Below are 15,363 nucleotides of genomic sequence, written 5' to 3' on the forward strand. Positions count from 1 at the left end.
AGCATCTCGCATTCCACTTCGCCAGCATAACTCCCTGAAAATGGCAGCACAAGTAGATAGTATGGTAAAGAAGACGCATGGCATGTTTGACTTCGTTGATTGGGACAATGAGTGTACGTCAAGAAATCGAGATGCAGCTTTATAGAACTTTGGTTTGGCTGCATTTGGTGTATTGCATGCAGTTGCCCTAGTACAGGAACGATGTGAAGGCTTTGGAGAGGGTATGGAGGAAGTTAACCAGAATTAACCCTAACTTGCACATAAGAGTTGATCTTGGCATTGTGTCAGACATTGTGGGCTGAAGAGCCTGTCCCTTTGCTGTACTGTCTATATTCCAAGTATTTACCATGCCTCATATTTCAACACAGCCTGCCAAGAAGGACATTTTTCCTGTTAGCAATTCGTCAAAATTATTGATTCGTTCAGTAATTGGATGCATTCCGAGATCAGATCCTCATGGTGTGCCATCACCCTGTTTAACAAGACCATGCTTAATTTCTACACAACACTCTCTTTTTTAACTGGTTTTTAATCCTTTTTGGTGTGTCTACCCCTTCCCCTATTTTCCAATGTTATTTAACAATGCTCTATTTTTGTTCTTAAGCCTTTTCAGGAGGGTTTGTAAGTTTATGTCTATCACACATAAATTGAACTGTACTCCTAAATGCGTTTCTTTCCACATAATCTTAGTTAAATCACTTTTTTCCCACTTTGGAATTTAGTGCCCTTGTTTCCCTTTTCTTTCCTTTAAACCTTTAAAAGTTATGGTTACTGCTCCAAAGTAGTTGCATAATTTTTAACAAATCTTTCAGACTAAGATGTTACTCAGGTTGCAGCATACTGTGCCCTCCATAATGTTAGGGACGAAGACCCATCATTTATTTATTTGCCTCTGTACTCAATTTGAGATTTGTAATAGAAAATAATCACATGTGGTTAAAGTGCACATTGTCAGATTATAATAAAGGCCATTTTTATACATTTTGGTTTCACCATGTATAAATTACAGCAGTGTTTATACATAGTCCCCCCCTATTTCAGGGAACCATAATGTTTCGGACACATGGCTTCACAGGTGTTTGTACTTGCTCAGGTGCGTAATAATAAGGTATAAGAGAACTCTCAGCCACCTAGTCTTTCCTCCAGTCTTTCTATCACCTTTGGAAACTTTTATTGCTATTTATCAACATGAGGACCAACGTTTTGCCAATGAAAATCAAATAAGCCATTATGAGACAGAGAAACAAGAGTAAAAATGTTAGAGACTTCAGCCAAACCTTAGGCTTACCAAAATCAACTGTTTGGAACATAATTAAGAAGAAAGAGAGCACTGGTGAGCTTACTAATTGCAAAGGGACTGGCAGGCCAAGGAAGACCTCCACAGCTGATGACAAGAATTCTCTCTATAATAAAGAAAAATCCCCAAACACTTGTCCGACAGATCAGAAACACTCTTCAGGAGTCAGGTGTGGATTTGTCAATAACCACTGTCGGCAGAAGATTTCATGAACAGAAATACGGAGGTTACACTGCAAGATGCAAACCACTGGTTAACCGCAAAAATCAGATGGCCAGGTTACAGTTTGCCAAGAAGTACTTAAAAGAGCAACCACAGTTCTGGAAAAAGATCTTGTGGACAGATGAGACAAAGATGAACTTTTATCAGAGTGATGGCAGTAAAGTATTGAGGAGAGAAGGAACTGCCCAAGATCCAAAGCATACCACCTCATCTGTGAAACACAGTGGTGGTGGTGGTGTTATGGCCTGGGCATGTAGGGCTGCTGAAGGTACTGGCTCACTTATCTTCATTGATGATACAATTGCTGATGGTGGTAGCATAATGAATTTTGAACTGTATAGACGCATCCCATCTGCTCAAGTTGAAACAAATGCCTCAAAACTCATTGTCCGGCAGTTCATTCTACAGCAAGACAATGATCCCAAACATACCACGAAAGCAACAAACGAGTTTTTCGAAGCTAAAAAATGGTTAATTCTTGAGTGGCCAAGTCATTCACCCGATCTGAACCCAATTGAGCATGCCTTTTAGATGCTGAAGAGAAAAATGAAGGGGACTGGCCTCCAAAACAAGCATAAGCTAAAGATGGCTGCAATACACGCCTGGCAGAGCATCACCAGCGAAGACACCCAGCAACTGGCGATGTCCATGAATCGCAGACTTCCAGCCGTCAAAGGATATGCAACAAAATACTAAACATGACTACTTTCATTTACATGACGTTGCTGTGTCCCAAACATTATGGTACCCTCAAATGGGGGAATTATGTATAAACACTGCTGTAATTTCTACATGGTGAAACCAAAATGTATAAAATGGCCTTTATTAAAATCTGACAATGTGCACTTTAACTGCATGTGATTTTTTTCTGTTAAAAATTCTCAAATTGTTGAGTACAGAGGCAAATAATTGAATAAAGGGTCTTTGTTCCAAATATTATGAAGGACACTGTATAATCATTCCAATGAACTGAATATTATTTTCCAGGAGAGTCAAGAACATTTTGAATATAAACAATTACATTGGCTTTGTAATACAAAAGGTGTTAAGAAAAATGTTATTCCAAGCATGGAATATATTTTCACCTGGAGACTTATGCTTTTTGTTTAAGGAAAAAGGACAGATTATTAATAAGACGCTTTCAAAGCATGTTTAATTTTTGATTGCCCCCGCAGAGAACTGACATATCGTGAACCTGATCTTGCATTGTGGTCTTGGTTGTCCAGTGTGGACAGTCATAGATATGTGAAGGTAGCTTTGTTATGCGTGTTTCCGCAACGTGTATTGGATATAATGTGATCATGATTTAGATAGATAGATAGATATAATTTATTGCCACACAACCAGGGTTGGTGGAAATTTGGGTTGTCAGCAGCAGTACAATAATAAAGAACACACAATAAAACTGTAACACAAACATCCACCACAGCATTCATCACTGTGGTGGAAGGCACAAAAATTTGGCCAGTCCTCCTCCATTCCCCCCCCGTGTACAGGACCAGAGTCCAGTCAGTCCAGGATCGGCTCTTCCCCACCGGAGACCGCGGCTTTAGATTGTTGTAGGCCGCAGGCCGGCGGTCGAGATTTAAAGTCCCCGCCGCAGCCAGAAGCACCGTAGACTGCAGGGCCGGCGGTCGAAGCTCCCCTCCAGGGGTGATGGTAAGTCCATGCCGCACCCGCGGTAGAAGTTGGCCGCGGGCCGGCAGTGATGGCTTCTTCTTCCCCCGGGTCCCCCACGAGGGATGCCGGGCTGTAGACGCCGCACCAGCTGGAGCTCTGCAGACCGTGACTTCAGGCTGCCGGCTGCCGCGGGCCAGCGAAACGGAGCGCTCCCCTCCAGCGAGCCCCAGCGAGGGTCGCCTGCTCCACGCCGAGAGTCCACGCTGCGCCCGCCGCTGAAGCCCCGGGCGTGTCTCCGGGAAAGGCCGCGTCGATCCTTGATGTTAGGCCACGGGGGAGGCGACCTGGAAAAAGTCGCCTCTCCATGCAGGAGGCGACCAAAGCGGTTTCCCCCTTACCCCCCCACACCACCCCCCACACCACCCCCCACACAAAACACACGAAGAAATACAAAATACACACTTTAAAACATACTAAAAAATAAAAAAAAGCTGGAAAAACTGACACGCTGCTGACATGGCTGCACACAGAGGAGCGCCCCCTAGAGGACGCCCCCTTAGAGAATGCTACTTTACATTACCTGGGCATTATTGGTTATAACACTATTTTGATTGGGAACAAGAGAACCACTTACTGATTACATTAATTATTGGCAAGCAGAAAAGATAACTGTTTTGGAAAAGACACTTGCCATGTAACTTCCCCGCAATGGGGTTGGACAGGCTAGATGCAGGAAGATTGTTCCCGATGTTGGGGAAGTCCAGAACAAGGGGTCACGGTTTAAGGATAAGGGGGAAATCTTTTAGGACCGAGATGAGGAAAACATTTTTCACACAGAGAGTGGTGAATCTGTGGAATTCTCTGCCACAGAAGGTAGTTGACTATATTTAAGATGGAGTTAGATGTGGCCCTTGTGGCTAAAGGGATCAGGGGGTATGGAGAGAAGGCAGGTACAGGATACTGAGTTGGATGATCAGCCATGATCATATTGAATGGTGGTGCAGGCTCGAAGGGCCGCATGGCCTACTCCTGCACTTATTTTCTATGTTTCTATGTTTCTAATAATCAGAAATCATTGTCTCTGAAGAACACAACTGAGGTCATTAAAATTGACAAGCGTTTCATCATTTCTTTTGTGTTCTTTTCTTTTCTCTATCTCTCTCCCATTTCTCGGTGGGCCCAAAGACCTGTATCACTAAATTTTATTGTAAAGTCTAAATTACAATAGGAAGGATGTAATTAGCCTGGAGAAGATGTTGATAAATATTCACATGAATGTGGCTTGAGTTATACAGGGAGAGCTGACGAGCTGAGTATGTTTCCCTGATGCGCAGGAGCCTGAGGAGTGTCCTTGTAGAGGTTTATAAAATCACGAGTGGCATAGTTACGAATGGTCACAGCTTTTTATCCAAGGTGGGGAGTCTAAAACTCGAAGGCATAGGTTGAAGGGACAGGTTTTTCCACACAGGGCTGTGTGAATAAAGAACAAGATGTCAGATGAAGTGGTGGAGACGGGTACAGTTTGATATAGATGTCAGATATAGATACAGACAGACAGACAGACAGACAGACGCACGCTTTGACAGGGAGAACACTGATGTGTCTTCCCGAGCCCCCATTCGCCGTGATGGTATTTCGGTCACAGTCACAGAGGCCGACGTCAGAAGATCCTTCAGAGGGGTGAACCCCACGGAAAGCGCCTGGACCTGATGGGCGTGTTTTAAAAACTTGATCTGACCAACTGGCTGGAGTTTTTACGTACATTTTCAACCTCTCACTTCTGAGGTCTGCGGTTCCCACCTGCTTTAAGAGGGCATCAATAACACCGGTGCCCAAGAAGAACAAGTTGATGTGCCTCAATGACTATCGACCAGTGGCACTAACGTCTGTGGTGATGAAGTGCTTTGAGAGGCTGATCATGGCGCAAATCAACTCATACCTTGACAAAAACCTGGACCCATTGCAGTTTGCTAACCGCCACGACAGATCAATGGTGGATGCGATCTCACTGGCTCTCCACTCCGCTTTAGACTACTTGGACAACCAAAACTCATATGTCAGGTTGTTATTCATTGACTACAGCTCGGCATTTAATACCATCATCCCCTCCAAGCTGGTTACAAAGCACTCAGATCTGGGTCTCTGCGCATCCCTCTGCAATTGGATCCTCGACTTCCTCATTCACAGACCACAGTCTGTCCATATTGGTGGAAATGTGTCATCCTCGATAACAATCAGCACGGGAGCGCCTCAAGATTGCGTGCTCAGCCCCCTGCTGTACTCACTCTATACTCATGTCTGCGTAGCTGGACAAAGTGCGAACTCCATCATCAAGTTCGCCGACGACACCACTGTTGTGGGACGTATCACTGCTGGGGATGAGTCAGAGTATAGAAGTGAGATCGACCGATTGACCAAATGGTGCCAACACAATAACCTGGCTCTCAACACCAGAAAAACTAAGGAACTGATTGTGGACTTTGGAAGGGGTAGGATGGGGACCCACTGTCCCGTTTATATCAACGGGTCGATGGTGGAAAGGGTCAAGAACTTCAAATTCCTGGGCGTGCATATTTCCGACGATCTCTCCTGGTCCCAGAACACTGATGCAATCATAAAGATAGCACATCAGTGCCTCTACTTCCTGAGAAGATTACGGAGAGTCGGTATGTCAAGGAGGACTCTCTCGAACTTCTACAGGTGCATAGTAGAGAGCATGCTGACCGGTTGCATCGTGGCTTGGTACGGTAACCTGAGCGTCCAGGAGCGGAAAAGGCTGCAAAAAGTTGTAAACACTGCCCAGTCCATCATCGGCTCTGACCTCCCTACTATCGAGGGGATCTATCGCAGTTGCTGCCTCAAAAAGGCTGCCAGCATCATCACACCTCCCACCCTCACCTACGGCGGCTCTGTGTCCGGCGGCCGCTCTGTCCACACCGCATGGAATTTTAACCCTGGCCCGGAGCCAGGAGCGGACCAGTTGGTGCCATCTCCGGAGCCGTGGGGATGAATCTCGGGCTAAGGCTCCGCTCCGATGCCTGATCCCCGGGTCAGTGACCCTCACCTCTACCGGACCCCCGGGTCACTGACCCTCACCTCCCCCGGGTCACTGACCCTCACCTCCCCCGAATCCCAGCTGGACTCAGAACACCTGGGGCGGCCCGTATTCCTGGGAGGGGGGGAGAGAGGGAAATGCTCCCCGGACATCGCCAAGTCTCCACTCACTCCAGGTGTTGTCGCCGCTTCACTGACACACACTCTCACACACAACCTAACACACACCCTTGCACACACACAACCTAACACACACCCTTGCACACACACTGGCACACACAGGTTTAAAGGGATATGGGCCAAATGCTCATAAATGGGGCTAGTTTAGATCGGGCATCTTGATCTGTATGGACAAGTTGGGATGAAGGGCCTGTTTCCATACTGGAAGACAAAGACACACTGTAGAAAGGTGCAATTGCTCTGGAGAGGATCCAGGGGTGATTTATGAACATATTGGCTGGGCTAGATTTTTTTTTCACTTTGAAGAAAGATTTGATAACTGGGATTGTATTCTCTGCAGCAACGGAGGTGAAGAAAATACTTAGTTGAGGTGAATAATATTCTAAGAATAGGACCTCTTTCGTTTAACAAAGACTGTAAGACGGAACTGCAGATGGTGGTTTAAACTGAAGATAGACACTAAAAGCTGTAATAACTCAGCAGGACAGGCGGCATCTCTGGACAGAAAGAATAGGTGATGTTACGGGTCGAGACATTCAGACTGAAGAGGTTGAAAACCAGCCATAAAACACAACGACTGGAGATGTGTGTTATCCAACTAAGGGCAGAAATCAGATTCATGTGTTCATCTTTATTGGCGTGACACCATAATAAATATATTACAGAAAAAATAATTTAATGGGGTGGCACGGTGGCGCAGCGGTAGAGTTGCTGCCTTGCAGCACCACAGACCCAGATTTGATCCTGACTACGGGTTCTATCAATACAGTATTTGTACATTCTCCTTATGACCACATGGTTTTTTCTGGATATTCCGGTTTCTCCCACATCCGAAAGAAGTGCAGGTTTGTAGATTAATTGGCTTCTGTAAATTGTCCCTGGCGTGTAGGATACAACTGGTATATGGTAGATTGCTGGTCGGTGTGAACTTTGTGGGCCGAAGGGCCTGTTTCCATATATTTGTTTTACATATATATCTTAATTTCATTGAACCATATACGGTTGAATATGTGGCATTATTTTCGTTTTGTTTCTATAGTCAAAGGGTAAGGTTGATTGATTTATTTGTGCAGAACAATGATGGAAGTTTGACTCCTCTTCCCTTGTTTCTATGTTTTTGTTTCTCTCAATCCAATTTGAAGCATAAATGTTGCATTCAAGTGTAAGTTAAAAGACTCTCTACAGTATGCACCAGATTGCACAATTTCAAGCTGAAAAATGCCAAAGCTGCCTACCGTGGGAGGGGGGACACCCTTCCCCCCTCGGTCGCTACACTCCCTCACAATTTCTCACTCTCAACTCTCACCCAATGTTGGCAGCCCTGCAGACCTAATTATTCACATTGTTGGCCTTTTTTCATGGACGTACCCTCTCCTGGAATTTACTTGAGAATCTCTGCCAATGCTATAAAATTAATCTTTCTGGCATGGCATGCTCCCTGTGGAGTCCAAGAGGTGCTGCTGGTTTAAGCTGAAGATGTAGAAAAAACCAGCAGCTCAACTGCAGAACCTCCTCAAATTTTGCCTACACTATGTTGAATATGGGGCTGCAAATGCAACAATTTTTTGAGAGTTGTATTTAATGTAGTTATTTAATTTAAACTGAAGGTTGAAGTTTCGGTGTGAAAAGTTGCTGAAGAAAAATAAAAGAAGGGTCTCGACCCGAAACGTCACCCATTCCTTCTCACCAGAGATGCTGCCTGTCCCGCTGAGTTACTTCAGCTTTTTTTTGTCTGTCTTAAGAATAAAACTCGATCCATTAACTAAAAAAAAACAATGTTTCCTAGACTTCGTGAAAAGTTAATGATGTTTAATCATTAACATGTATGAAAATTGTGGAATGTTCAGTTCAATTTAGTTTATTGTCATGTGTACCAAGGTACAGTGAAAAACTTTTGTTATTATTTCTATACTTATTGGCTAAATAAAGAGAACACTGATAAAATTATTCATAATTAGAACTGGACACCACACATTTTGATTAAAAAAAAATACCCAATTTAATGGTTCTTGAACGCTCCATATCAAAATATGTGCCAGGGTGTTCCTTGACAAAAAGGTGGTTTTTACACAAGCCCAGGGTTATTTTCAACACATTTGGATTTTAATTGGCCAGTGTTTGAAGCTCAAAGTTTGAGGCCAGCTAAGATAATGGTTCTTTATTATCAGGTGGATCTCTGTTGCTACTTGAACTAGAACACAGAGTTTACCTTGCTAAGTGGCTTCATTGATAATGATTTGTATCAATTTATGAATGGTCAAATATAACTTGAATGGAACCAAGCTGATCCAGTTGCAAGTTTGTGACTGTATTCAGTCAGACTACATGTACACACCAGTGTTTTTTGTAATCTTTGTAGTTCATAGCATATAGTATAATAAACTTTGGAAAAGCTAGGAGGATGCACATTACACATGCTGCGTGCTTGGTATTACAATTTGATTCATCTGCCGGGTAAATTTTTGTTGCTCTGATAATGCTGACAGTTTGAATGATCTACATTGAACATGCACTCCTTAGCTCAGAAATATCACTAGCTTGCACAATGATTGAAACAGTTTATATCTTAACAATGTTAAGGCCTGTAAAATTAGACTATTATAAATGTTTATTCCATCATTAAGGTTCTGATGAATTGAGCAATTTTCTGGCAGTTCCAAACTTGCCTGGATTTAATTGTTTCCTCTAATGAAGAAACATTCATCAGTTGGGTTTTTTTCAAAGTGGCTACATAATGGCTGGAAATGGTATAGAGCTTAAGCTGCATTTGTCAAAATGGTTTCTAAGCGATATAATGATATTTGTTGACTTGGATGATCTTTGCTCAATAATTTTATTTTGTTCCTAATTCATAGAGAAGATTAGAGTGCAGGAATTAACTATGAGATCAGTTTATCTCTATCCTGTTATGATGTTGTAATTCCAATTTGATAGGTTCAGTTGATTGTATTTTATGAATTTGTCATAATTAAATTGCCTAATCTGTATGATCGTTCCCAAATGCTTACACAGCAGTGCTTCATAGTGACAGTTTAGCAAGGTGATAACACCATAGTAAAAATGCAATAATACGTCTTGCATCCCCCCCCCCCCCCTTGTTGTCATGAGTGGCAGATTAATTATGAGAACAGATGAGGGGAGAAGTCTATTCTGGCCACCACATCCTACTTATTCAACTCAGAATTGGTAGAATGAGGGTTTTACATTGCTTGTATTGTTGCTGTACTCTTTGTTTTGATCTATTGATACCTTTTCAAGTTTTATTTAACTTTGCTTTTCAAATTTAAGTGCATGAGTACTGCAGGTAGCTGAAAGGTGAAAATAAAAGTTCTAAATATTATATGAAGTGACAACAAGAATCGCTAAATAAATTTATATAAAATATCATAAAAATCGAATGGCTGATATCAAAGAGTTGGGACACAGCTTGAAGAAATAAGATATTTTATTTTTCTCATTGTGTTAGCAAGTTCAGATAGTCAGTATATATCTTTAATATATTGTGCTTTAATATATTGTGATTTTTTTCTTTTGTCAATTCCCAAAATTCTGTAAAGGGAGCATGACAATGTATTTCTTCTGTTATGTTGATAAGCCACTGATTTTGTCATGCAGGCAAGAAAATCAAGCAAGGACCTCTGGTCTCTTAAACTTTAGTGCATCTGGTATCTCCCCACCAATATTGAAATTAAGCTGTAAAACTGGATGCACATCGCATCATTTATTTCTTTTAATTTGACCTTTAGTAACACCAATGGAAATGCTACTTTACTGATATCCAAGGTTGTGCTATCGGAAGCTTTAAAAATCAATCACCTTGTCCATTGAATAAACTATTCTCTGTATCTTGATACACGTGACAATAATAAACCAATGTCAGTATCGTGCAGTTAATTGCAGGTTAATTGGCCCCGGAATAATTTGAGATTAGAAAATAATTGATTTTTTAAAAAACTCTTATTTTCAAAACTGCAATAAATTTGCCAACCATTCCTCATAATATTCCATACATACTCCATATTTGGGAGTTGGCTCAGTTGCACAACAAAAGCAGTTTGGGAGGTTACTAAATAATTGTAATTATCACAATCTGTAGAATTTGGAAGTGTTGAGTATGTAGATGTCTAATAACAATTGTATTAAGTGCTGTATTAGAGGTAAACAAACTCAAAGTATCCTTGGTGCCTTATCGACCATTTTTTCTGCAAACTGTTGTATCCTTCAACATTGTTATAGCACTTTGGATCCCCAAAATTTCATTATCACCTGATTAAATTGATTCATTTCTAAATAAAACTTTTTAGAAATAACTGTATAGCTTTTATTCTGCTTTGTAGCACAGGGACATCTTTTCGTGGACTTTGGAAAGTATTATTGCAGTTTTTTGTTCCCCTTCCTGCCATATATCCTGTGAGGTATAAAAATAACATTATGCCAGAATAAATACACATAAATAAGGAAAGGACCATGATTGAAAAAAATGTATATTCTGTACAATTATGCTATTAAATTTATTTAGCTGGTAAAGTGATCCACCTTGATATGTTGGCATTTTCTTTTCCCTTAATTGTCCATTACTGTTGAATACATCCATTTAATGTTTTTAATAATAATAATAATAAATTGAATTTATATAGCGCTTTTCAGGGACTCAAAGTCGCTTTACAAGGCAAGGCAAAAAAACAAAAACAAAAACAAAACAAAACAAACCAAAAAATGAGCAACAATTCAAGCACAGATGAAAAGGGAGGGGGACGTGGGGCTAAGGATAGGCAGAGGTGAAGAGATGGGTCTTGAGGCGGGACTGGAAGATGGTGAGGGACTCAGAATTGCGGATCAGTTGGGGGAGGGAGTGCCAGAGCCTGGGAGCTGCCCTGGAGAAGGCTCTGTCCCCAAAACTGCGGAGGTTGGATTTGTGGATGGAGAGGAGACCGACTGATGTGGATCTGAGGGACAGTGAGGGTTGGTAGGGGGAGAGGAGGTCAGTGAGATATGGGGGGGGCCAGATGATGGAGGGCTTTGTAGGTGAGGACCAGGATTTTGTAGGTGATCCGGTGGGAGATTGGAAGCCAGTGAAGTTGTTTGAGGACTGGAGTGATGTGGTGCCAGGATTTGGTGTGAGTGATGAGACGGGCGGCTGCGTTCTGGACCAGTTGGGGTCGGTTGATGTAGCTGGAGCTGATGCCAAGGAGAAGTGAGTTGCAGTAGTCCAGTCGGGAGGAGATGAAGGCATGGATGAGCCTTTCAGCAGCGGGGGGTGTGAGAGAGGGTCTGATTTTGGCGATGTTGCGGAGGTGAAAGAAGGAGGTTTTAATTTTTGATATAATTCACCTTCTTTCTATGTAAAACAAATAAATATTTTTCACAAGCCATCCGTATCTTGGGCCATCATCACAATAGAAACTGCTGGACATATTTAACGGCTTGGGAGAAAGAGAGTTCATGTTTCAAATCAGCATCCCCTAACAGAAGTGGAGGTGAGAAAGCAAGCATGTTTTAAGTTGTAGGGAAAGTGGAGCCATTGACAATATTCATGGTGGAGATAGGTATACATTTGAACTACAAAGTAGTCAAAAGATATTGGGAAAGTCAGGGAGCATGGTGTTGAGTTCAAGTCATAGAAACATAGAAATATAGAAAATAAGCGCAGGAGTTGGCCATTCGGCCCATCGAGCCAGCACCACCATTCAATAAGATCATGGCTGATCAGCCCTGTCTCCCCACATCCCTTGATTCCATTAGCCCTAAAAGCTATATCTAACTTTCTCTTTAATACATCTGGATCCGTCTGGATCAATCGAGATCTTATTAAATGGCCGCAAGGCTAGAGTGGCTGATTCCGTTTTGTCTTTGTATTGAAAAAGGAAATGTCTGTGATAGGGTGGAGACAAGGACTATCCAGGTGACATAACTGGTTTTGGTGGCATCTATGAGAATGTACTAAATGTTTGTTAACTTTAGCTAATCTGTCTTGGTGAATATTAATGGAAGAAGATGGATGCGGGCAGTAGAGTTTAACCAAAAACATCCTGGAATTTTTAGATGCTGAAAATCTGAAATAAAGGAAAATCCTAGAAATGGATCGGGTAGCATCTTTGGATTGATTTAAAAACCTAGCTGCATCTGTCCATTCCGTTTCTGTGCAGAATTGTAGTCTCATTGCGACCACACACAGACCTCAAGGCGACTGTGCTGGGCAGCAAATGGATCTGCAATTGCCCCAGAATATCTGGAAAGACGTAGTTGACTTTTTTGAGGTTCACTCTGAATTGCTGAGTATTACATGGCCCTGTACTTTGAGCTGTTCATAAGACTATACACTGAGACAAACATGCTGCTGGAAAATTATCAACTGAGTAAACCGTACCTGCTGGTCTGCCTGAAATTTACTGGTTTTACTGTCCAGTGTTACAGAATAGAACTTTCCTCCTTCCACTGCAGTGTGCTGAAGGATATAGGGAAGTTCTGAGCAGCTGCTGCAAAGGCTTTATCAGGAAAGACCTTGATTAAGACCCTGTCACTATTCCTGGAACCCTTGTTGAAAAAACACTTGGGCTGTTTGCTCAAGAAATGTATATAGAGGTGAAATTGATATAATAATGATGTAATATAAATCTTGTACGTATATAACCTACCCCCATGAATAGCAATGTACTGTGTATATGTTCATTTTGTAGTGTGGTATATTTTTGAGAAACAATATTTTGTATTTACATTACAGATTCATATCTTTATTGACAAACATGGCAATTTTTTGTTTAACAGTACCGTTTAAATGTTATGAAGTGTATAACTGAAGTACAGTCATTCCTGATTTTGTAGATTAACTAGACCAAGTGGGACCCGTTGGGTCCCGTCCCCTCAACGCGCGGTTGCGAGAGGAGGGTGCGGCCTGCGGCATCACACATACACTAACCAACCTCTCACACACACACACACTAACCACCACCCACACACACACACTAACCTCCCCCATTGATAATATATTAATATTATTAATTCACTCCTTTTACCCCATGCCCCGCCCTTTCCACTCACGCATAGCCCCCAATTCGCAGGCGCAGCTAGAGAGGGACATGGATAGAGAGAGAGGGACATAAAGACGCAAAGAAGGGGCACAGAGAAGGACACCGTGGCACAGAGAAGGACACAGAGGCACAGAGAGGGACACAGAGGCACAGCGAGGGACACAGAGGGACACAGAGGCACAGAGAGGGAGACAGGCACAGAGAGGGACACAAAAGATTCAGATTCAGATTCAGATTCACAGAGCACAAAAGCACAGAGAGGGACACAGAGGTACAGAGAGAGACAAAGAGAGGGACACAGAGAGGGACACAAAGGCAGGGGAGCTTGCTGCCTTTTGGAGCTGGGGTTTCTGCTGCCTTTTGGAGCTGAGGTTTCAGATTTGCAGCGTCTCTTGAGCGTGCGGCCCTGCTGCTGCGAGCGAGCGGGCGGACTGTCAAAAGCAGCTGAGGGCCGGCCGATCATGGCTTCCTTGATGGGAAGCCCACCTACCTGCGTGACAGACGATTGGATGGGGGAGATGGAGAGGAGGTCGTCCCCCGTGATGGCCAGAGATCGCCAGGTAGGATCGGGATCACCAGCGAGGAAAAGGCGTCACGATTCCCCGTGTCCCTGCTATCAACGGAGGAATCGCAGGTCTCCATAGACGGCCTGTTCTAGAACCCGAGCCGAAGCGCAAGCGTACTTCGTGTTCAGCGGCTGGGCTGTGGGCGAGAAATAATGAATCAAATTTACAGATGAGGGGGATTTTTGAAATCATGAGGTAAATCCCTACCGGAATATGTAAAAATTTCCACCGTTACCACGTGGGGTTTTCGAGGAGATGTGAATCAAAGAAAAAGTTCAAGCAAGCATCCCACAAGCGAACATCCAGAGTTTTATAAGTTACTAGACCAAGGGGGACCCGTTGGGTCCTGTCCCCTCAACACGTGGTTGCGGGGGGAGAGAGGGGGGAAGGGAGGGGAGAGGGAGAGGGGGAGGAGACAAGGGTGGAGGGGGAGAGATAGTGGAGGGACAGAGAGAGTGGGGGGAGAGAGAGAGCGGGGGGAGGGAGGAGAGAGAGGAGTGGGGAGTAAGGAGAGGGGGGAGTGAGAGGAGAGGGGAGTGGGAGGAGGGGGGAGAGGAGGGGGAGATGGGGCAGTAGGGGGGGTAGAGGGGGGGAGGGAGAGCAGGGAGGAGAGACGAGTGTGGAAAGAGGAGCTCGGGATAGAGAGGAGGGGGTAGAGAGGAGGGGGAGTGGGGGGGTGAGGAGGGAAAGGGTGCAGGGGGGAGGGGGAGAGGGTGGATGGGCATAGTGGGGAGGGGATGCAGGGAGGGTAGAGGGGGAGGGAGAGTAGAGAGGAGGGGGGAGAGAGGAGGTGGGGAGAGAGGTGACCCGACTGTCTGGAAAGCGGGGAGGGAGTAGCAGCGAGGGGGAGGAGCAGGATAGGAGCGGGAGGGAGGTGGCGGGGAGGGGCGTGACTTCACTCGCTGCGCAGGAGCAGATCTTCAAAAGCAAGAATCCATACGGAAATCTCTTGAACGCAGGTGACCTCGGTATCTGCAGAATGTGCTCGTTCTTTCTGCGCCTTTCTGGAGCGCTAGTATGGGTGTTGTGCACTGAAGGGACTGGTTTCCAGAGGGCTAGTGTGGACATGGTGGGCCGAATGTTTTCTTGGGCTGGTGGCTCAGTCACTCAAGCCTGTTGTGCTGGCAGCTCACTCACTCACGGCTGGTGGGCTGGCAGTTGACTCATGACTACTCCTTGAAATTCCATTTCAAGCAGTGTGCAAGGCCACCAAATTCAAGTGCAGTTTCATACCACTTCAAGCAGGGTGCAAGGCCACCAAATTCAAGGGCGCTTTCATACCATTTCAAGCAGGGTGCAAGGCCACTAAAGACAGAGAGTCGTGACCTCTCACCCCCCCCATCTTGCAGAGACTGAGCCACGCCCATACTTCTGGGTTTTATAGTCCCTCCCCCCT

General features: G+C 44.0%; 1 protein-coding gene across 1 annotated transcript in view; it reads left to right on the forward strand.

The window, feature by feature from the left end:
• Nucleotides 1-15,363, forward strand: part of stk3 (serine/threonine kinase 3) — a 313,612-nt gene that overhangs the window by 157,804 nt on the left and 140,445 nt on the right. The window lies entirely within an intron of this gene.

This window comes from Amblyraja radiata, chromosome 4 (assembly GCF_010909765.2).
Source record: "Amblyraja radiata isolate CabotCenter1 chromosome 4, sAmbRad1.1.pri, whole genome shotgun sequence".
In the NCBI taxonomy this organism is placed as follows: domain Eukaryota; kingdom Metazoa; phylum Chordata; class Chondrichthyes; order Rajiformes; family Rajidae; genus Amblyraja; species Amblyraja radiata.